We start from the raw sequence: 24,409 nt of genomic DNA on the forward strand, positions 1-24,409 counted from the left end.
ATTAATCAAATCGAAAGCTTTTTTAAGGTCAATAGAAATTAGGTTAAGCCAAGTGTTTAATTTTTCAAATAATTTACCCATGGTTTCAACAAGATAGATCAGGTAATGAGAGATTGACGTGGATTTGAGATTAAGAAACTGTCTAAGATCAATGAGGGTGAGGACTTTTATATTAAGCCAGTCTGCGAGAAAACTCATACAATTTTGGAAAAATTGAGGTGAGGATAATAGGAGGAATGCCATCAAAGCCGGACTTTCCATTTTTCTTTTTGATTGGTGTAATAAAGCCTTGTTTCCAATGTATAGGGAACTGTCCAGATTCGGTAATTTCATTAAACAGGGTGGATAGAGGCTTTGAAAGGTAATCACTGAAAGCTTTAATAAGAGGAACAGGAATCTTTCAGGGGAAAATACTTGTTGGTTTTAGTTTTTCAATTTTTTTTACGACATCAAGTGGGGAAATATGGGGGAATGAAAAAGGATGAGGAACATCTGGAAATACGTAAGATAGTGGTGGGAGACTCTGGACAATAGAAGCCAGAAACTTATTGAGGTCATTAGCTGTGGTCTTTGGAGGTTCATTTATATTAAAATTTAGTTGTTCTTGACTCAAGTTTTTATTTTTATAGTAGACTCGGGTAGCCTTTTTAATTTGACATTTTAATTCCTTTCTTAATTTATTTTCTTAAGCTAAATTAAACTTGTTAAATAAGTTTATTTTTGTGCGGCTTATACTTTATATGTGATTATTTATGTAAATTTTATCACTGGAACATTTTCTAATTTTTTTTTTTCTGGGAAACATAATGAGTAGGAATCAATTAATTTTTTGTTAAAAATCAAAATTTTATCATCAAGGTTATTAGGATTATAAAGGTCTGACCAACTTTCACTGGTCAGCCATGAACCTAAAGAAAAAAGGCCTGTGTCACTGGGGGGACGGCAAACCCCAATGGAGGTAGTGAAGGAATGTTCAATGGCTGAAGAAACTGCATCCTCATGGTGGCAGTGCTTGCGGGGGCTGTAATACTTTCTCAAGTTTGAATAAATAACATCCATAGAGGTGTTACCTTTTGTTGTAGATATTTAAACCATTTGTTTAATTTTAAGAGAGGTAAAGATAGAGTCCATCCTCAGGTCATTCGCATCACCAAGTAAGAAAATACCAGCGTTCGCATACTTCGATTACACAAAGTCAGCACTTATCAGGAATTGTTGTATAAATTTGCGTTTCTGGTCAATACTTTGGTTAGGGGAGTGATAAAAGACGGCGGTTACAATTAAATTGAAAGGGCGGGGAAGTGCTTTTGGTCTAAGGCTCAGCCATAGGATTTCATCGTAATCTGATAAGTTGAGGATAGGGATGAGTTTCGGTTGGAGGTTATCTCGGACAAAAAATAATATACCACCCCCTTTTTTCCCAAGAGGGTGATCGGGAGGGCGAAATTTTATAAACTGAGTATAATTGCTGATTTTTAGGAAATCTGAGTTCTGGGACTGAACCTCTGTCACAGCTATAACATTAATTTTATGAATTTCAGAAATACCCTTGAGTTCGGTAATCTTGTCAAAATTCAGGCTCAGCATTGGTAAGTAGTAAAGTTTGACATCTAAAACTTTTTGGGTTTTGGGATTTTTTTTTTTTTTCAATTCGGGCTAGAAGTATGTGGGGTTGAAGATTATGATAAGGATGTTAAGAGTAGGGGGATGATTTTGAAGCATTATTTTTAGCAGCTGAGGTGGAAGGTTTTGAGAGACATAAATTAGAAATAAAATGCTGGTTTACACTAGAGTCACGTAATTCGATACTTCCATAACCCGAAGTACCTGGGAACGAATAGATGGAAGTAGGGTCTTCTTTGTGGGGATAGAATACGGTGGGGGTCTTAAAGTCCCCGGACTGAGCTGGTGGTGGTGCTTCAATGGACACTGGTGTGTTACTTAAGTGGCTCGGTGACTCTCTTTTTTTGACAGAGTTTTCTTGGCACTGTTGGAGGGGGGGGGATTTGTTTTTGTTGAGCTGAACTGCTTGCAGTATCTCACTGACCTTTAATGTAATGGTGGGAAAGGTGGGAAGGTTTGATGCAAATCGTTTTTTGACAGGTCCAAACTGATGAGAGAAGGAATTGGAGGAGATGCCGACTTGGTTAAAATTTTTTTGGCATTGTTTATGCGCTTTTTAGAATATTTGTACCCATATTTCAAATGGAATTGACTACATTCACTGAAGCAAAGCCTACTTCTAAAACTGTCACAAACTCTGGAATGCAAGGGTTTGCACCCAGGGACACTACCTTCATCCTTCAAACAATAATTCTTGCACAAATGAAGGTATTTACACAACCTTTCCTTCTTGCAAACCCCTCTCCAGGCATACTTGCTTATACCTTTATCAGCATAAACTCGCTTCCTGGATAGTTCATCACTAGTTTTGAACTCACTTCCGTTTTTACATGTATAATTAGGGTCAATGTCCGAATGAAATTCACCTTCAAAGCTTGTGCCTGAAAGGGGATTAAAACCACGACATATTCATCCTTTAAACACACAAACGTGTCTGTTTATCGTATTTGAAGTGGAAATCACTCCAGTCTTATCAATAATTTTGTTGTTGACCTTGTCTTCTGTTAAATTTTGATTTTTGATGATGTTATCAGGAGCCACATTAGCATCCATAATTCTTGTTTGAATATTTTTTTGAACAGAACTTGGTGATTTCTTCTTTTCCAGGATTGGAAAAGACTGGGGTTACCAACTGAAACACTTTTTGAAGGGTTTAGGGTGGTCATTTCTTTAATAACGTTTTCAAGTTCACTCATTAATGATAATAACTGCTGCATTGGAGGGAGGGGGTGTCTTGTTTTAGGTGCAGTATGAACGTTGTTTAGCAAGACAGACTGGCAGGAAGCACAGGTCTTGAATACTGTAGCTTGGTCAGGAGTTTGACAACTGAAATTAGTTGTTTTTGAATCGAAATTGGTTTGGCAGGACACATCGGACGTGGTTGAGGGGACTGTCCTGGGGCTTGAAATTGGTTTGCAAGGAATTGATTTGAGAGACGATTAGGGTGATGACCTCACATCCTTAAAAGTGTTGACTATGTCCCTTCCCGATGGGTGATGTGGAGGTGTCTTAAAAGTAGACGGGGTCTGGGGGGAACAGCGCAAAGAGTCATCAAAAGCTACTACCTTGTCTTCTTCTTTTTAGTATCTTCTTTTGTAGTACAATCTAGGCAAACCCAACTTTTTGACCACTTAGAATATTCAATATCGGAGGAATGTTAATGGAAGTAAAGTTCACAGTTACTGCACTGGATATTTCATTGTTGCCTACCCATACTTTAGGGAGAGTGGTAACTCGAGACAGAATACAAACGTCCAGCGTGGTTTTAAAAATCTTGACACAAGGTCAATTTCCCAATTTGTAAAGAAAGTCTGGAACACACTTTTTTGGGAATACCTTTTTCTGTGATTTGGCAGTTTTTTTCAAACATCATATTTTAGTTTTTATCTTCTAAAAGAATCATAAATTCAAGACTGGAGATTTAAACCTCCAGCTACAGGGTTTTGAACCTAATAGATATTCCTGAGACGGTTTTTATGACAATGTTTCTCTTCCCATTCCCATTCAGTAACAATCTGCCGGGTTTTCAAGCTCGTTTTCAATTCCCATTATTCATTTTCTTTATAAGCTTTTGACACTAACATAAAGGAAAAATAATAGTCAGCATTCTCACCACTCAGTATGGTCACCTGAGGGTTGAGTCACTAATTAGCTCGAAATGGTATATTTTTTTGAATAGACATTTTTGATCGAAATAAGTCTTAAGCTTTCTGTTACTATAGGTTGTTGGCTCTTTACTTGGAAGTAGTTATTGCTTCAACCTTGGTGAACAAACTTTTTGACGGAACCTATGATAATTGACCATTATCTGTATAATATTGTCCCTTATTTTCAAATATGATACTCTTCATATTCTTTATATATTTTCAAAGTGCCTAGATGCTGGGAGGATCAATTTATTTTTAGTCCTTCCACAAACTACCACATAAAAAATTTGTAGCATTTTAAACGTTTTATGAGTAACAAACTTGTTATGTTGTTAATGTTTTATTTAATTTTTACTCTTATTTTGTAGAAGCTGAAGATATATCTTCAAATGATAAAGGTATTTTTGGAAGCACACTTTCCCTGCTATTAATGAAACCTGAGGTCAAACATTTTTCTATTTCTCCTGGCATCTCTGGAGATTGTCAACATGATGCGGATCATGTTGAACTTCAGTCGAAAATTGACAGGTACAAAAGTGTGTTTCAGATATCCTGTTCATCTATATTTTTGCATGTCTAGACTTTTTTTCTGGCTCTTGCTCCTCATTATAAATATTTAACTATTTTTAAATATGGATTTAGATATACATAATAAAAAAAATAATATGTCTTTTTATGGCTTTTATGCCTTAGGAATATGCTAATATAATAACTGTAGTTTAATGTAGTTTATACATTATCTCAAAAGAAGTGAAATAATTTACATGATCTTATTGCACTGTAATTTTCATTTTATTTTTAATGTTGTAATAAGTATAGAAGTAAATATTTTAATATAATCCGTTTTCAGTAAACAATCAGTTACGTAGTTGGCTTTAGACTTTTACACTTAGTGAAGGGGGCAGTAGCCCAAATCTTGTTTGTAGGGATTTTGTTTGTTTTAAGCTTTATTTATATATTCAATTTAAGATTTACAAGTATCCATTTAAGAATAATTGATTTAAGATTTATTTATTCATTTATATTAGTGCCTGTTGTATCTTTAATTGCTATGATTGTTTATTTAATTTTTGTTTGTTTTGAGTTTCATTTATTCTTTAATAGTAAAAGATTTTTTTTTGTTTTAAGCTTAATATACTTATTCAATTCTATTTTTACTTGTTTTAAGAATTATTTATTCATTTATATTTGTACATGTCGTATGTTTGTTTTCTATGATTGTTTATTCATTTTCTGTTTGTTTTAGTTCAATTTATTCTTTATTATTAATATTTAGTCATGTTTATGATTAAATATTATAGGTTTTTATTTTTAATTGTCTTAATTTTAATATTTACTTTAATTTTCTTTGAGAAGCTTATTTTTGGAAAGTTAATTTAATTGATAAATTAAGTAATGAGGTAAGATTCATTAGACTGAATTTTGTAATAACTGTGTAAGGCTAAATATTTAAAAGCTGAGTTCTGTGCTAAATTAAAATAGACCGAAAAAATACAAGTCTTTGATTTTGAGAGAATTTCATATTATTAAAGTTCTTCTTGTTGCAGCGTCATCTGATAAAGATATGAACAATGAAGAATGCGGATTACCTAGCATATCAGATCTAGAAAGAGTCTGTCTAAAAAAAGAAATGAATTGGAACTGTCAAAATTAGATGCCTAGCCACAGTCATGTATTGGCAGAAAATGATGTGGCAAAACAGGAGGTTTCTTACACTGGAAGAACACCTTTAGAATGTGATATATATAAGAAACGTTTTACTACAAATGCCAGTTTATCTCGTCATCAAAGAGCTCATACTGGAAAAAAACTTTCCGAATGTGATATCTGTAAGAAACGTTTTACGCAAAGCGGCGGTTTATCTGATCACAAAATAACTCATACTGGAGAGAAACCTTTCGAATGTGATATGTGTAAGAAACGTTTTACTACAAGTACCAATTTATCTCGACATCAAAGAACTCATACAGGAGAAAAACCTTTCGAATGTGATATATGTAAGAAAGGTTTTATTAGAATGGCCGCTTTGTCTACTCATCAAATAACTTATACTGGAGAAAAACCTTTTGAATGTAATATATGTGAGAAGACATTAAGCCAGAAAGCCAACCTATTTATTCATCAAATAACTCATACTGGAGAAAAAACTTTCAAATGTGATATATCTAAGAAATTTTTTACACATAGCAGTAATTTATCTTATAAAAAAACTCAGACTTGCGAAAAACCTTTCGTGTTCGATATATTTTACAATACATTCAGCAAAACAGACAACTTGTTTTATATTCAAAGAGCACATACTGTAGAAAAACCTTTTGAATGTTAAAAGTGTGAAAAGACATTCAATATAAATGCCCAGCTATTTGGTCATCAAACAACTCATACTGGAGAAAAACCTTATAAATGTGATAAATGTGACAAACCATTCCCTGAAAAAGCCCACGTATTTGATCATCACAGAACTCATACTGTCAAAAAACTTTTCGAATGTGAAATATGTAAGAAAGGTTTTATTAGAATTGCCGCTTTATCTGCTCATCAAAGAACTTATACTGGAGACAAATCTTTTAAATGAGATATGTATGAGAAAACATTCAAGCAGATAGCCAGCCTATTTATTAATCAGATATCTCATACTGGAAAAAAGCTTTTCGAATGTAGTATATGTAAGAAACGTTTTACACAAAGCAGCAGTTTATCTTATCATAAAAAAACTCATACTGGAGAAAAGCCTTTCGAATGTGATATATGTAAGAAATGTTTTACACAAAGCAGCAGTTTATCTTATCATAAAAAAACTCAGACTAGAGAAAAGCTTTTTGAATGCAAGATTTGTGAGAAAACATTCAGCCGAAAAGCCAACCTATTTATTCACCAAGGATATCATACTGCAGAAAACCCTTTCAAATGTTATCATGGTTGCAGTGGCAGCTGCAACCTAGTAAAGAGTTAGTCATCAAAAGGGTTAGCCATAGCCTGTTGTAACCAAAAGTTGAAAAATGTGTTTTCAAAAAAACTGTCTGGTGAGAAAAAAATGCCATTTGACAGTTACGTAACTAGTTAGGTAAATAGTTACCATCACGAACGGTAACTATTGTTTTGGTTAATCTTAGAAGTAAAAGTTTATTGCGAAAAGAAATTTATGGTGATTTCAAAAAAGAGCCTGAAACCCCTTAAAAATGGCGTCAAATCGAAATAAAAAGTGCACCATTGGAATCAGCATTGTCAAAACATTATGTAGGGTAATTACAGTCCCCCACCTTGAACACCAAGGAAAATGACTTTTTTGCATGGGTAGCACTGATCTGTCGCTTTTTTTTTTTTTTTTTCTTTTTTTTCTTGAAGGGTTAGGGGGTGGCCAGAGCGTCATAGAGAGGTTTTTAATAGGTCATTCGAAAGGGAATTAAATTTGTAAGTACCCTTTTTAAGTGACCAAAAAGATTGGAGGGAAAATAGCCCCCCCCCAACTAGTCCTATAAAAATTTCGAGATAGCCATTTTGTTTAACATAGTTCAAAGGTCCAATATATATGGTTTTGACGGTGATATGACCCTCCATAGTCCCTGGGGAAGGGCTCTTTGTGGTACCGGGTGTATCGGTATCGTGCGTATTGGTATCGCTTGTATCGTATCGGGAATATTGGTATCCGCTGTTTTTTTGTTTTTTTTTTTGTCATTTTCTAGGCTAAATTTTTTAAAGCATGTCCCGGCAAGCTATCATTGTTGCAGCGGCAGTTGCAGCCTAGCAAAGAGCGAAACACAGCCCGTAATAACCAAAAGTTAAAAAACGTGTTTTGAAAAAAAACTGCCTTGTGAAACAAAATTCCCATCTGACACTGAATCAGGATCGTTAACTATTATTTCGGTTCGTCTTAAAAGTAAATGTTTATTGCAAAAAGAAATTTATGTTGATTTCTAAAAAAAGCCTGACACCCCTCGAAAATGGCGTCATATCAAAATGAAAAGTGTAATATTGGAATCAACATGATTAAAACCTTGTACAGGGAAGTTACAGTCCCCCTCCCTGAGCAACAAGGAAAATCACTTTTTTGCACTGATCTGTCTCCTGTTTTTTTTTTTGTTTTTTTTTCAACAGGCCTAGTGGGTTACCAAAACATCAGAAAGAGATGCTTAAGGGGGTATTCAAACGCTATTTATTATATATACATGTTTTTTATAAATCACGCCATCTACAAGCGCCATTTGGCACTAAAATGGCACTTTGTGCTATTCCTCAAGGGGTGGCATTAGCAGACTACCTTAATATCGTTGGTACCAGAACATCGCTCATACAAAAGATATTGCACATATATACGTCTTTCACATAAATTCTACCATCATCAAGTTCAAATGGCACTAAAAACGGCGCTTTTGGTGTCGTGTCTCAACTGGAAAAACTGCACTGTAAAAAAAAATTTGATTTCCTACAAAATAATTTGCTCAAAATCAAACAAGTAAAAAAAAAAAAATCCAATTTTTCTGTTGGAATTGTGACTTGCTTATTTAATTCAAAAAAGTTACAAAAAAAAATCCAATTTTTCTGTTGGAATTTTGACTTGCCTATTGAATTCCGAAAAATTATTGACATTATCAAGATTTATGTACTTTTTTAGTAGAAAAAATGTAATTTTCACCGTAAATAGGATATATCAATCAACACGGTTTGAACTTCAATAGTATTATGAAGTTTCTTGAATATCATTTTAAATTTGACTATAGGACCAGTGAAAGTAATATGTTCAGTACAAGTTCAATTCAAATATTTGAATTATAGCGGAAAAAGGGGAATACAAATTGCATTTTGAGTATAAAAAGATAATTAAACAAATCATAAAGTAAATTTATTATTTAGGACAAGTTGAGCTTTCTTGTCTGAAAAATGAACACACAGAAATTTATGTAGAATAATAATCTTATAACTATTACTATCGCTATTTTTTAAAACATTTTTTGTGAGTTTCTGTTGGTAGACAATTTCTTAATAGGCTACCCTAATCTTAACAGTATTAACGGGGAAAATATGTTGCTTTCTGAATTCAATTTTTTCTAATTAAGAACGAAATTCCTTTTGTGGGAACAACCTATTTTTTTGCGATGAACGTCATTTTTGTAATGAGACCCAAAAAGCGTTTCAAAAAAAATTCTTCACTGGATTCGCTGTAAATTTGCTGCTTACGCTGAATAACCAAATAAGCAAATATTTTGAAGAAAAGAAGACGCCTGTAAGGGTATTTCAGTCCATTACGAACACGGAAAGGAACCAAAAGCTTCCTCAAAAGAGAATTTTCTAAAATGGTGCACATTTCAACTGGACTCAGAAATAATACACTTTAATAGCATGAGTCGTGCTTCAAAAACTCCGGTTTGCTACAGGATTAATTTAAAAATAGGACGTTAGCCCAATAAGTTTTATCAAACAGTTCATATTGTTAAACTGTAATCAAGGAGCGACTCAGCTCAATTGTTACCGTAACTCAAAAATGGAAGTTTGATAACAATTGATAAGAATAGGGTTTTTATGCAGATTGCAAGTATAAAAATTTCATTACGTTTAATATCTACCCACCAAGCCTCAGAAGAAAAAAGGATTTTGATGGATTAAGGGATTTTGAAAATAGGGAGCCTGATTTTCGAAAAAGGGAGAAACACCCCCCAAAAAGTCAAAAAATCTTAATGTAAATTAGACCTTCAGATTCAGCGTATCAGAAAATATCAATGTGGGGGTTATGATCTCCTACTTGCACAAACGTGGAAGTTATGTTTTTGCCAGAAGACTGATCACGGATGCGTTTCTATTTGTTGTTTTTTTGTTCTAGTGTCCTTTTTAAGATACCGTAAAGATTGGAGGACAACTAGACCTCCTCCCAAGTCCTAATTTGTCTCTTATTTTGTTTTCGAATGTTATGATTTGAGATCAATTTGACAAAAAAAAAATCATCTTCTACTATCTACCAACGTATAATATTGCCTTTTCATTGGAAAAGGCACTTGTTTCATTTGAAAAAGTTGGGGAAACAACCGAAAGTGCACTGTGTGGGAAGATGCTATCAAGTCAAATTTATAAAAAGTGATTAAGTATAAATATAAGCTTTTAAATGTGTCCTTAAAGAGCTTTCTTTTGTTACAGTAGCCTTCTAGTTTCTGCTAGTCAGTTGGTGGTTTATAAAGCCCTTTCTTCATTATGGCTATTTCAGGCGAAGTCGGCCGAATAAAAACGGTTTTTTGCTCATCGGAAAATAAAACGTTCCTGAAAAAAATTTATTTTTTTGAGAAGTATGGATAGTGAACTTTATGTTATAGACTAAAAGTTTGTCTTAATTGTCATGGTTGTTAGCAGTATTTTTTAGAATTGTCTTATCTCCCCTAGATCGGTGATAATTAGAAATTATATTAAAAATAAGTTTTCATCTGAAACTAAGAAGTGACACTAAAACTTAAAACAAGCATACATTATTCCGTATAAATATAAAAGATGATGGCAGCGTTGTTTCTGCATTATATTTTAATCAAAAACGAACAAAGATTAATTTAAAAAAACAAAGTTTTTCATAGTCTTACACCAGTTGTGACATTAGGAACTTTCAGTATACAATAAAATTATCTTAAAAACATAAGCGTAAAACTAAATATTTTTCAGACTTTCAGAGCTATCTAGGAGAGTAAAAAGTATCACAACGTGGAGGGCTGAACTTGTGCTATCTTACAGTCTTAAGCTAGAAAGCGGTATCTGAACTACAAAAGACACTAGGTGCGTGGAAGGAACGGTTACCATATGGTAACCTACGGAATGAAAGGGTTAATTCCATCCGCACCGCAACAAAGAAAAAATTTGCCAAGGAACTTCAGAACCACCGCAAGAAAATCACAGAATTGTCAGCACAAAAAATAAAAGATATTTTATCGTATCGATTTCATCGTAATCTGATAAGTTGGGGGTGGGGATGAGTTTAGGTTGGAGGTTATCTCGGACAAAAAATAATATACCACCCCCTTTTTTTCCAAGAGGGTGATCGGGAGGGTAAAATTTTACAAACTGAGTATAATTGCTGATTTTTAGGAAATCTGAGTTCTGGGACTGAGCCTCTGTCACAGCTATAATATTAATTTTATGAATTTCAGAAATACCCTCGAATTCGGTAATCTTGTCAAAATTCAGGCTCTCAGCATTGGTAAGTAGGAAAGTTGGACATTTAAAACGATTTGGGTCTTGGGATTTTTTTTTCAATTTGGGATAGAATTATTTGGGGTTGAAGATTATGAGAAGGATGTTGAGGGTAAGGGGGTGGTTTTGAGGCACTATTTTTAGCAGTTGAGGAGGAAGGTTTGGAGGGACATAAGTTAGAAATAAAACACTGGTTTACACTAGAGTCACGTAATTCGATACTTCCTTAACCCGAAGTACCTGGGAACGAATGGATGGAAGTAGGGTCTTCTCTGTGGGGATAGAATACGGTGGGGGTCTTAAATTCCCCGGACTGAGCTGGTGGTGGTGCTTCAATGGACACTGGTGTGTTACTTAATTGGCTCGGTGACTCTCTTTTTTTGACAGAGTTTTCTTGGCACTGTTGGAGGGGGGGGGATTTGTTTTCGTTGAGCTGAACTGCTTGCAGTATCTCACTGACCTTTAATGTAATGGTGGGAAAGGTGGGAAGGTTTGATGCAAATCGTTTTTTGACAGGTCCAAACTGATGAGAGAAGGAATTGGAGGAGATGCTGACTGTTGGTTAAAATTTTTCGGCATTGTTTAAGAGCTTTTTAAAACACTTGTTCCCATATTTCAAGTGGATTTGACTACATTCATTGAAGCAAAGACCACTTCTAAAACTGTCACAAACCCTGGAATACAAGAGTTTGCACCCAGGGACACTAGTCCCAGGGATAGTTGCAATGTGGTTTTCATTTATAAGTTTATCTATGAGTAAATTGTGGTTAATCAAATCGAAAGCTTTTTGAAGATCAATAGAAATCAGGTTAAGCCAAGTGTTAGATTTTTCAAGTAATTTACCCATGGTATCAACAAGATGGATCAGATAATGAGAGGTTGATGTGGATTTAAGATTACGAAACTGTCTAAGATCAATGAGGGGGAGGACTTCTATATTAAGCCAGTCTGCGAGAAAACTCATACAATTTTGGAAAAATTGAGGTGAGGATAATAAGAGGAATGCCATCAAAGCCGGACTTTCCATTTTTCTTTTTGATTTGTGTAATAGAGCCTTGTTTCCAATGTATAGGGAACTGTCCAGATTCGGTAGTTTTTAAACAGGGTGGAGAGGGGCTTTGAAAGGTAATCACTGAAAGCTTTAATAAGAAGAATAGGAATCTTTAAGGGACAAATACTTGATCGTTTTAGTTTTTCAAATTTTTTTTACGACATCAAGTGGGGAAATATGGAGAACTGAAAAAGAATGAGGAACATCTGGAAATACCTAAGATAGTGGTGGGAGACTCTGGACAATAGAAGCCAGAAACTTATTGAGGTCATTAGCTGTGGTCTTTGGAGGTTCATTGATATTAAAATTTAATTGTTCTTGACTCAAGTTTTTATTTTTATAGTAGGCTCGGGTAGCTTTTTTAATTTGACATTTTACTTCCTTTCTTAATTTATTTGCTTCAGCTAAATTACCCCTGTTAAATAAGTTTATTTTTGTGCGGATTAGCAATTTTATGTGATTATTTATGTAAGTTTTATCACTGGAGCATTTTCTGAATTTTTTTTTCTGGGAAATATAATGAGTAGGAATCAATTAATTTTTTGTTAAAAATCAACATTTTATCATCAAGGTTATTGGGATTATAAAGGCCTGACCAACTTTCACTGGTCAGCCATGAACCTAAAGAAAAAAGGCCTGTGTTACTGGGGGGACGGCAAACCCCAATGGAGGTAGTGAAGGAATGTTCAATGGCGGTAGAAACTGCCTCCTAATGGTGGCAGTGCTTGCGGGGGGCTGTAATACTTTCTCAAGTTTGAACAAATTTCATCCAGAGAGGTGTTACCTTTTGTTGTAGATATTTAAACCAGTTGTTTAATATTAAGAGAGGCACAGATAGAGTCCATCCTCATGTCATTCCCATCACCAAGTAAGAGAATACCAGTGTCCGGATACTTCGATTACACTAATTCAGCACTTATCAGGAATTGTCGTATAAATTTTCGTTTTTTGTCAATACTTTGGTTAGGGGAATGATAAATGACGGCGGTTACAATTAAATTGAAAGGGTGGGGAAGTTTTTTTTTTTCAAATCGGGATAGAAATATTTTGGGTTGAAGATTATGAGAAGGAGGTTGAGGGTAAGGGGGTGGTTTTGAGGCACTATTTTTGGCAGTTGAGGAAGAAGGTTTGGAGGGACATAAGTTAGAAATAAAACACTGGTTTACACTAGAGTCACGTAATTCGATACTTCCTTAACCCGAAGGACCTGGGAACGACTGGATGGAAGTAGGGTCTTCTTTGTGGGGATAGAATACGATGGGGGTCTTAAATTCCCCGGACTGAGCTGGTGGTGGTGCTTCAATGGACACTGGTGTGTTACTTAATTGGATCGATGACTCTCGTTTTTTGACAGAGTTTTCTTGGCACTGTTGGAGGGGGGAGAATTTGTTTTCGTTGAGCGGAACTGCTTGCGGTATCTCACTGACCTTTAATGTAATGGTGGGAAAGGTGGGAAGGTTTGATGCAAATCGTTTTTTGACAGGTCCAAACTGATGAGAGAAGGAATTGGAGGAGATGCCGAGTCTTGGTTAAAATTTTTTTTGGCACTGTTTAAGAGCTTTTTAAAAGACTTGTACACAAATTTCAAGTAGATTTGACTACATTCATTGAAGCAAATACCACTTCTAAAACTGTCACAAACCCGGGAATACAAGATTAGGCACCCAAGGACACTACATTCATCCTCCAAATGATAATTCTTGCACAAATGAAGGTATTTACACGACTCTTCCTTCTTGCAAACCCCTCTCCAGGCATACTTGATTATACCTTTATTAGCATTAACATGCTTCCTGGATAGTTCATCACTAGTTTTAAACTCACTTCCGTTTTTACATGCATAATTAAGGTCAATTTCCGAATGAACTTGACCTTCAACGCTTGTGCCTGAGAGGGGATTAAAACCAAGACAGTTTCATCCTTTAGACACACAAACTTGTCTTTTTATCTTATTTGAACTGGAAATCACTGCATTCTTATCAATAATTTTGTTTTTGACCTTGTCTTCTGTTAAATTTTGATTTTTGATGATGTTATCAGGAGCCACAATAGCATCCATAATTCTTGTTTGAATATTTTTTTGAACAGAACTTGGTGATTTCTTCTTTTCCAGTATTTGAAAAGACTGGGGTTACCAACTGAAATACTGTTTGAAGGGGCTGGGTTGAACATTTCTTTAATAATGTTTTCAGGTTCACTCATTAATGATAATAACTGCTGCATTGGAGGGAGGGGGTGTCTTGTTTTAGGTGCAGTATGAACGTTGTTTAGTAAGACAGACTGGCAGGAAGCACAGGTCTTGAATATTGTAGCTTGGTCAGGAGTTTGATAACTGAAATTAGTTGTTTTTGACTCGAAATTGGTTTGGAAGGACACATCGGCGGTGGTTGTAGGGGACTGCTCTGTGGCTTGAAATTAGTTTGGCAAGGAAGTGATTCGAGAGACAATGAGGGTCATGACCTCACTTCCTTAAAAGTGCTGACGAGGTCCCTTCTCGATGGGTGATTTGTAGGTGTCTTAAAAATAGACGGGGTCTGGGGGAACAGCACAAAGAGTCATCAAAATCTACTACCTTGTCATTAGTCTCTTCATTTGTAGTACAATCTAGGCAAACCCAACTTTTTGACCACTTAGAATATTCAATATCGGAGCAATGTTAATGTAATTAAAGTTCACAGTTACTGCACTTTATATTTGCTTGTTGCCTACTGATACTTTAGGGAGAGTGGTAACTCGATACAAAATACAAACGTCCAGTATGGTTTTAAAAATCTTGAAACAAGGTCAATTTCCCAATTTGGAAAGAAAGTCTTTTTTTGGGAATACTTTTTTCTGTGATTTGGCACTTTTTTTAAACATCATATTTTAGTTTTTATCTTCTAAAAGAATCATAAATTCAACACTGGAGATTTAACCCTCCAGCTACAGGGTTTTGAACCTAATAGATATTCCTGAGACGGTTTTTATGACAATGGTTCTCTTCCCATTCCCATTCAGTAACAATCCGCAGGGTTTTCAAGCTCGTTTTCAATTCCCATAATTCATTTTCTTGATAAGCTTTTGCTACTAACATAAATGAAAAATAATAGTCAACATTCTCACCACTCAGTATAGTCACCTGAGGGTTGAGTCACTAATTAGCTTGAAATGCTATATTTTTCTGACTAGACATTTTTTATCTAAATAAGTCTTAAGCTTTCTGTTACTATAGGTTGTTGGCTCTTTGCTTGGAAGTAGTTATTGCTTCAACCTTGGTGAACAAACTTTTTGACGGAACCTATGATAATTGACCATTATCTGTGTAATATTGTCTCTTATTTTCAAATCTGATAATCTTCATATTCTTTATATATTTACAAAGTGCCTAGATGCTGGGAGGATCAATTTATCTTTAATCCTTCCACAAACTGCCACATAAAAAATTTGTAGCATTTTAAACGTTTTATGAGTAACAAACTTGTTATGTTGTAAATGTTTTATTTAATTTTTACTCTCATTTTGTAGAAGCTGAAGATATATCCTCAAATGATAAAGGTATTTTTGGAAGCACACATTCCCTGCTATTAATGAAACCTGAGGCCAAACATTTTTCTATTTCTCCTGGCATCTCTGGAGATTGTCAACATGATGCGGATCATGTTAAACTGCAGTCGAAAATTGACGGGTACAAAGGTGTGTTTCAGAAATCCTGATCTTCTGTATTTTTTCATGTCTAGACTTTTTTCTGGCTCTTGGAACTCATTAGAAATCTTTTACAATTTTAAATATGGATTTAGCTATACATAATTAAAAAAATAATATCTCTTTATGGCATTTATGCCTTAGGAATATGCTAATATAATAACTGTAGTTTAATGTAGTTTAAACATTATCTCTAAAGAAGTGGATAATTTACATGATCTTATTGCACTGTAATTTTCATTTTATTGTTAATGTTGTAATAAGTATAGAAGAAAATATTTTAATATAATCCATTTTCAGTAAACAATCAATTACGCAGTTGGCTTTAGACTTTTACAGTTAGGGAAGGGGGCAGTAGCCCAACTCTTGTTTGTAGGGATTTTGTTTGTTTTAAGCTTTACTTATATTTTCAATTTAAGATTTACAATTATAAATTTAAGAATATTTGATTTAAGATTTATTTATTCATTTATATTAGTGCCTGTTTTATCTTTAATTGCTATGATTTTTTATTTAATTTTTTTTTGTTTTGAGTTTCATTTATTCTTCAATAGTAAAAGATTTTTTTTTTGTTTTAAGCCTGATATACTTATTTAATTCTATTTTTAATTGTTTTAAGATTTATTTATTCATTTATATTTGTACATGTCGTATGTTTGTTTTCTATGATTGTTTATTCATTTTCTGTTTTTTTGAGTTCAATTTATTCTTTATTATTAATATCTAGTCGTGTTTAGTATGAAATATTATAGGTTTTTATTTTTACTGGTCTTAAGTTTAATATTGCCTTTAATTTTCTTTGAGAATATTATTTTTTTAAATTTATTTTAATTGATAAATTAAGTGAGCTAAATGAGGTAAGATTCATTAGACTGAATTTTGTAATATCTTTGTACGGCTAAATATTTAAAAGCTGAGTTGTGTGGTAAATTAAAATAGACCGAAAAAATACAAGTCTTTGATTTTTAGCCAATTTTATATTAATAAAGTTCTTCTTGTTGCAGCGTCATCTGATAAAGATATGAGCAATCAAGAATGCGGATTACCTAGCATATCAGGTCTAGCAAGAATCTGTCTAAAAAAAGAAATGAATTGGAACTGTCAAAATTAGATGTCAAGCCACAGTCGTGTATTGGCAGAAAATGATGTGGCAAAACAGGAGATTTCTTATACTGGAAAAACACCTTTCGAATGTGACATATGTAAGAAATGTTTTACTATAAGTGTCAGTTTATCTCTTCATCAGAGATGTAAGAAAAGTTTTATTAGAAGTGCCACTTTGTCTATTCATCAAATAACTCATACTGGAGAAAAGCCTTTTGAATGTAATATATGTGAGAAGACATTCCGCCAGAAAGCCAACTTATTTATTCATCAAATAACTCATACTGGCGAAAAACCTTTCGAATGTGAAATATTTAAGAAAGGTTTTACACATAGCAGTCATTTATCTTATAAAAAAACTCATACTGGCGAAAAGCCTTTTGTATGCAATATATGTGACAAGACATTCCGCCAAAAAGCCCACCTATTTGATCTTCAAAGAACTCATACTGGAGAAAAACCTTTCAAATGTGATATATGTGAAAAAACATTCACTAGAAAAGCCCACCTATTTGATCATCAAAAAACTCATACGGGAGAAAAGCCTTATGAATGTAATAAATGTGACAAGCCATTCCCTGGAAATGCCCACCTATTTGATCATCACAGAACTCATACTGGCAAAAAGCCTTTCGAATGTGAAATATGTAAGAAAGGTTTTATTAGAAGTGCCGCTTTGTCTGTTCATAAAAAAACTCATTCTTGAGAAAAATCTTTTGAATGTAATATATATGAGAAGACATTTACCCAAAAAGCCAACTTATTTAATCACCAACGATCTCACACTGGAAAAAAACCTTTCGAATGTGGTATCTGTAAGAAATGTTTTACGCATAGCAATAGTTTATCTTATCATAAAAAAAAACTCATGCTGGTTAAAAGCCTTTTGAATGTGATACATGTAAAAAACGTTTTAAACAAAGCAGCAGATTGTATTATCATAAAATAACTCAGACTTGAGAAAAACCTTTTGAGTGCAAGATTTGTGACAAAACATTCAGCCAAAAGGACGAATTATCAATTCACCAAAGAAATCACACTGGAGAACACCCTTTCAAATGTGATCATGGTTGCAGTGGCAGCTGCAACTTAGTAAAGAGTGAACCACAGCCCGTTGTAATCAAAAGTTGAAAAATGTGTTTTAAAAAAAACTGTGGTGAGAAAAAAATGCCATTTGACACTGTTACGTAACTAGTTAGGTAAATAGTTACCATCACGAACGGTAACTATTGTTTTGGTTAATCTTAGAAGTAAAAGTTTATTGCGAAAAGAAATTTATGGTGATTTCAAAAAAGAGCCTGAAACCCCTTAAAAATGGCGTCAAATCGAAATAAAAGTGCACCATTGGAATCAGCATGGTCAAAACCTAATGTAGGATAATTACAGTCCCCCACCTTGAACACCAAGGAAAATGACTTTTTTGCATGGGTAGCACTGATCTGTCTCCCTTTTTTCTTTTTCTTTTTTTTTCTTGAAGGATTAGGGGGTGGCCAGACCGTCATAGAGAGGTGTTTAATAGGTCATTCGAAAGGGAATTAAATTTGTAAGTACCCTTTTTAAGTGACCAAAAAGATTGGAGGGCAAGTAGGCCCCCCCTCCCTACAGGTTCCCTAGCCCCCCCCCCCACACTAGTCCTATAAAAATTTTGAGGTAGCCATTTTGTTTAACATAGTTCCAAGGTCCACTATATATAGTTTTGATGGTGATATGACCCTCCATAGTCCCTGGGGACGGGCTCTATGTGGTACCGGGCGTATCGGTATCGTGCGTATTGGTATCGCTTGTATCGTTTCGGGAATATTAGTATCCGCTGTTGTTTTTTTTTTTTTTTCATTTTCTAGGCTCATTTTTTTAAATCATTTCCCGGCAAGGTATCATGGTTTCAGCGGCAGCTGCAGCCTAGCAAAGAGCAAACCACAGACCATAGTAACCAAAAGTTAAAAATCGTGTTTTGAAAAAAACTGCCTAGTGAAACAAAATTCCCATCTGACACTGACTCAGGAACGTTAACTATTATTTCGTTTCGTCTTAAAAGTAAATGTTTATTGCAAAAAGAAATTTATGTTGATTTCGAAAAAAAGCCTCACATCCCTCGAAAATGGCGTCATATCAAAATGAAAAGTGTACGGTACCATTGGAATCAAAATGGTTAAAACCTTGTACAGGGAAGTTACAGTCCCCCTCCCTTAAAAAAAAGTAAAATAAATTTTTTGTACTGTTATCACTGTCTCTCGTTTTTTTTGTTTTTTTTTCAACAGGCCTAGAGAGTTACCAAAACATAATCGAGAGAATCTTAATGACTCATTCAAAAGCTATTTCTCATATCTACGTGTTTTTTATAAATCCTGCCATCTGCAAGCGCCATATGGCACTAAAATGGCACTTTTTCTGCTATTCCTCAAAGGGTGGCACTACCAGGCTACCTGAACATCGTTGGTACCAGAACATCGCTCATACAAAAGATATTGCACATATCTACGTCTTTCACATAAATTCCACCGTCATCAAGTTCAAATGGCACTAAAAACGGCACTTTTGGTGTCGTGTCTCAACTGGAAAAACTGCACTGTAAAAAAATTTGATTTCCAACAAAATGTTTTGCTCAAATTCAAACAAGTAAAAAAAAAATCCAATTTTTCTGTTGGAATTGTGACTTGCTTATTTAATTCAAACAAGTTACAATAAAAATCCAATTTTTCTGTTGGAATTGTGACTTGCCTATTGAATTCCAACAAATTATTGAAATTATTAAGATGTAGGTACTTTTTTAGTAGAAAAAATGTAATTTTCACCGTAAATAGGCTATATCAATCAACACGGTTTGAACTTCAACAGTTATTTGAGGTTTCTTGAATATCATTTTAAATTTGACTATAGGAGCATTGAAAGTAATATGTTCAGTATAAGTTCAATTCAAATATTTGAATTATAGCAGAAAAAGGGGAATGCTAATTGTATTTTGAGTATAAAAAGATAATTACAAAAATAATGAAATATATTTTTACTTTGAAATAAGTTGAGCTTTCTTGTCTGCAAAAAGAACACACAGAAATTTATGTACAAAAATTATCTTTTAACTTTTACAATCACTTTTTTTTAAATACATTTTTTGTGAATTTCTGTAGGTAGAAAATTTCTTAAGATGCTACCCTAATCTTAACAGTACTAACGGTGAAAACATATTGCTTTCTGAATTCAATTTTTTCTAATTAAGAACGAAATTTCTTTTGTGGGAACAACCTATTTTTTTGCGATGAACGACATTTTTGTAATGAGACCCAAAAAGCGTTTCAAAAAAAATTCTTCACTGGATTTGCTTTAAATTTGCTGCTTACGCTGAATAACCAAATAAGCAAATATATCGAAGAAAAGAAGACGCCTGTAAGGGTATCTCAGTCCATTACGTACACGTAAAGGAACCAAAAGCTTCTTCAAAAAAGAGAATTTTCTAAAATGGTGCACATTTCAACTGGACTCAGAAATAATACACTTTAATAGCATGAATCATGCTTCAAAAACTCAGGTTGGCTACAGGATTAATTAAAAAATAAGACGTTAGCCCAATAAGTTTTATCAAACAGTTCCTGGTGTTAAACTGTAATTAAGGAGCGACTCAGCTCAATTTTTACTGTAACTCAAAAATGGAAGTTTGATAACAATTGATAAGAACAGGGTTTTTATGCAGATTGCAAGTATAAAAATTTCATTACGTTTAATATCTACCCACCAAGCCTCAGAAGAAAAAAGGATTTTGATGGATTAAGGGATTTTGAAAATAGGGAGCCTGATTTTCGAAAAAGGGAGAAACACCCCCCAAAAAATCCAAAAATCTTAATGTAAATTAGACCTTCAGATTCAACGTATCAGAAAATATCATTGTGGGGGTTATGATCTCCTACTTGCACAAACGTGGAATTTATGTTTTTGCCAGAAGACTGATCACGGATGCGTTTCTATTTTTTTTTTTTTTTTGTTCTAGTGTCCTTTTTAAGATACCGTAGAGATTGGAGGGCAACTAAACCTCCTTTCAAGTCTTAATTTGTCTCTTATTTTGTTTTCGAATGTTATGATTTGAGATCAATTTGACAAAAAAAAAATCATCTTCTACTATCTACAAACGTATAATATTGCCTTTTCATTGGAAAAGGCACTTGTTTCATTTGAAAAAGTTGGGGAAACAACCGAAAGTGCACTTTGTGGGAAGATGCTATCAAGTCAAATTTATAAAAAGTGATTAAGTATAAATATAAGCTTTTATATATGTCCTTAGAGAGCTTTCTTTTGTTACAGTAGCCTTCTAGTTTCTGCTAGTCAGTAGGTGGTTTATAAAGCCCTTTCTTCATTATGGCTATTTCAGGCGAAGTCGGCCGAGTAAAAACAGTTTTTTGCTCATCGGAAAATAAACATTCTCGAAAAAAATGTATTATTTTGTGAAGTACGGATAATGAACTTTTATGTTATACACTAAAAGTTTTTCTTAGCTGTCAAGGTTGTTTGCAGTATTTTTTTAGAGCTGTCTTATCTCCCCTAGATCGGTGATAATTAGAAATTATATTAAAAATAAGTTTTCATCTGAAACTAAGAAGTGACACTAAAACTTAAAACGAGCATACATTATTCCGTATAAATATAAAAGATGATGGCAGCGTTGTTTCTGCATTAAATTTTAATCAAAAACGAACAAAGATTAATTTAAAAAAACAAAGTTTTTCATAGTCTTACACCAGTTGTGACATTAGGAACTTTCAGTATACAATAAAATTATCTTAAAAACATAAGCGTAAAACTAAATATTTTTCAGACTTTCAGAGCTATCTAGGAGAGTAAAAAGTATCACAACACGGAGGGCTGAACTTGTGCTATCTGACAGTCTCAAGTTAGAAAGCGGTATCTGAACTAAAAAAGACACTAGGTGCGTGGAAGGAACGGTTACCATATGGTAACCTACGGAATGAAAGGGTTAATTCCATCCGCACCGCAACAAAGAAAAAATTTGCCAAGGAACTTCAGAACCACCGCAAGAAAATCACAGAATTGTCAGCACAAAAAATAAAAGATATTTTATCGTATCGATTTCATCGTAATCTGATAAGTTGGGGGTGGGGATGAGTTTCGGTTGGAGGTTATCTCGGACAAAAATAATATACCACCCTCTTTTTTTCCAAGAGGGTGATCGGGAGGGTAAAATTTTACAAACTGAGTATAATTGCTGATTTTTTGGAAATCTGAGTTCTGGGACTGAACCTCTGTCACAGCTATAACATTAATTTTATGAATTTTAGAAATACCCTCGATTTCGGTAATCTTGTCAAAATTCAGGCTCTCAGCATTGGTAAGTAGGAAAGTTGGAAATTTAAAACGATTTGGGTATTGGGATTTTTTTTCAATTCGGGATAGAATTATTTGGGGTTGAAGATTATGAGAAGGAGGTTAAGGGTAAGGGGATGGTTTTGAGGCGCTATTTTTAGCAGTTGAGGAGGAAGGTTTGGAGGGACATAAATTAGAAATAAAACACTGGTTTACGCTAGAGTTACGTAATTCGATGCATCCATAACCCGAAGGACCTGGGAACGACTGGATGGAAGTATGGTCTTCTCTTTGAGGGTAAAATACGATGGGGTTCTTGAATTCCCCGGACTGAGTTGGTGGTGGTGCTTCAATGGACACTGGTGTGTTGCTTAATTGGATCGATGACTCTCGTTTTTTGACAGAGTTTTCTTGGCACTGTTGGAGGGGAGAATTTGTTTTCGTTGAGCTGAACTGCTTGCAGTATCTCACTGACCTTTAATGTAATGGTGGGAAGGTTTGATGCAAATCGTTTTTTGACAGGTCCAAACTGATGAGAGAAGGAATTGGAGGAGATGCTGACTTGGTTAAAATTTTTTTGGCATTGTTTATGCGCTTTTTAGAACACTTGTTCCCATATTTCAAGTGGATTTGACTACATTCATTGAAGCAAAGACCACTTCTAAAACTGTCACAAAGCCTGGAATACAAGAGTTTGCACCCAAGGACACTACCTTCATTCTTCAAATAATAATTCTTGCACAAATGAAGGTATTTACACGACCCTTCCTTCTTGCAAACCCCTCTCCAGGCATACTTGATTATACCTTTATCAGCATTAACTTGCTTCCTGGATAGTTCATCACTAGTTTTGAACTCACTTCCGTTTTTACATGTATAATTAAGGTCAATTTCCGAATGAACTTGACCTTGAAAGCTTGTGCCTGAAAGGGGATTAAAACCAAGACAGTTTCATCCTTTAAACACACAAACTTGTCTTTTTATCGTAGTTGAACAGGAAATCACTGCATTCTTATCAATAATTTTGTCGTTGACCTTGTCTTCTGTTAAATTTTTATTTTTGATGATGTTATCAGGAGCCACAATAGCATCCATAATTCTTGTTTGAATATTTTTGTGAACAGAACTTGGTGATTTCTTCTTTTCCAGGATTGGAAAAGACTGGGGTTACCAACTGAAACACTTTTTGAAGGGGTTAGGGTGATCATTTCTCTAATAACGTTTTCAGGTTCACTCATTAATGATAATAACTGCTGCATTGGAGGGAGGGGGTGTCTTGTTTTAGGTGCAGTATGAACGTTGTTTAGCAAGACAGACTGGCAGGAAGCACAGGTCTTGAATACTGTAGCTTGGTCAGGAGTTTGACAACTGAAATTAGTTGTTTTTGAATCGAAATTGGTTTGGCAGGACACATCGGACGTGGTTGAGGGGGACTGTCCTGGGGCTTGAAATTGGTTTGGAAAGGAATTGATTCGAGAGACGATTAGGGTGATGACCTCACTTCCTTAAAAGTGTTGACTAGGTCCCTTCCCGATGGGTGATTTGGAGGTGTCTTAAAAGTAGACGGGGTCTGGGGGAACAGCGCAAAGAGTCATCAAAAGCTACTACCTTGTCATTAGTATCTTCTTTTGTAGTACAATCTAGGCAAATCCAACTTTTTGACCACTTAGAATGTTCAATATCGGAGCAATGTTCATGGAAGTAAAATTCACAGTTACTGCACTGGATATTTGATTGTTGCCTACCGATACTTCAGGGAGAGGGATAACTCGAGACAGAATACAAACGTCCAGTATGGTTTTAAAAATCTTGAAACAAGGTCAATTTCCCAATTTGGAAAGAAAGTCTTTTTTTGGGAATATTTTTTTCTGTGATTTGGCACTTTTTTTAAACATCATATTTTAGTTTTCATCTTCTAAAAGAATCAGAAATTCAAGACTGGAGATTTAACCCTCCAGCTACAGGGTTTTGAACCTAATAGATATTCCTAAGATGGTTTTTATGACAATGGTTCTCTTCCCATTCCTATTCAGTAACAATCTGCAGGGTTTTCAAGCTCGTTTTCAATTCCCATAATTCATTTTCTTGATAAGCTTTTGCCACTAACATAAACGAAAAATAATAGTCAACATTCTTACCACTCAGTATAGTCACCTGAGGGTTGAGTCACTAATTAGCTTGAAATGCTATATTTTTCTGTCTAGACAGTTTTTATCTAAATAAGTCTTAAGCTTTCTGTTGCTATAGGTTGTTGGCTCTTTGCTTGGAAGTAGCTATTGCTTCAAACTTGGTGAACAAACTTTTTGACGGAACCTATGACAATTGACCCTTATCC

At 34.4% G+C, this 24,409-nt stretch overlaps 2 pseudogenes across 1 annotated transcript in view; both read left to right on the forward strand.

Moving 5' to 3' along the window:
- The window catches only part of LOC148945781 (uncharacterized), a 133,848-nt pseudogene that overhangs the window by 25,539 nt on the left and 83,900 nt on the right, over positions 1 to 24,409 (forward strand). The window lies entirely within an intron of this gene.
- LOC148945782 (uncharacterized) lies at positions 472 to 24,381 on the forward strand (annotated as a pseudogene).

The sequence above is a fragment of the Artemia sp. Qi Xiang Cuo genome, chromosome 12 (genome assembly GCF_049724085.1).
Source record: "Artemia sp. Qi Xiang Cuo chromosome 12, ASM4972408v1, whole genome shotgun sequence".
NCBI lineage: Eukaryota > Metazoa > Arthropoda > Branchiopoda > Anostraca > Artemiidae > Artemia > Artemia sp. Qi Xiang Cuo.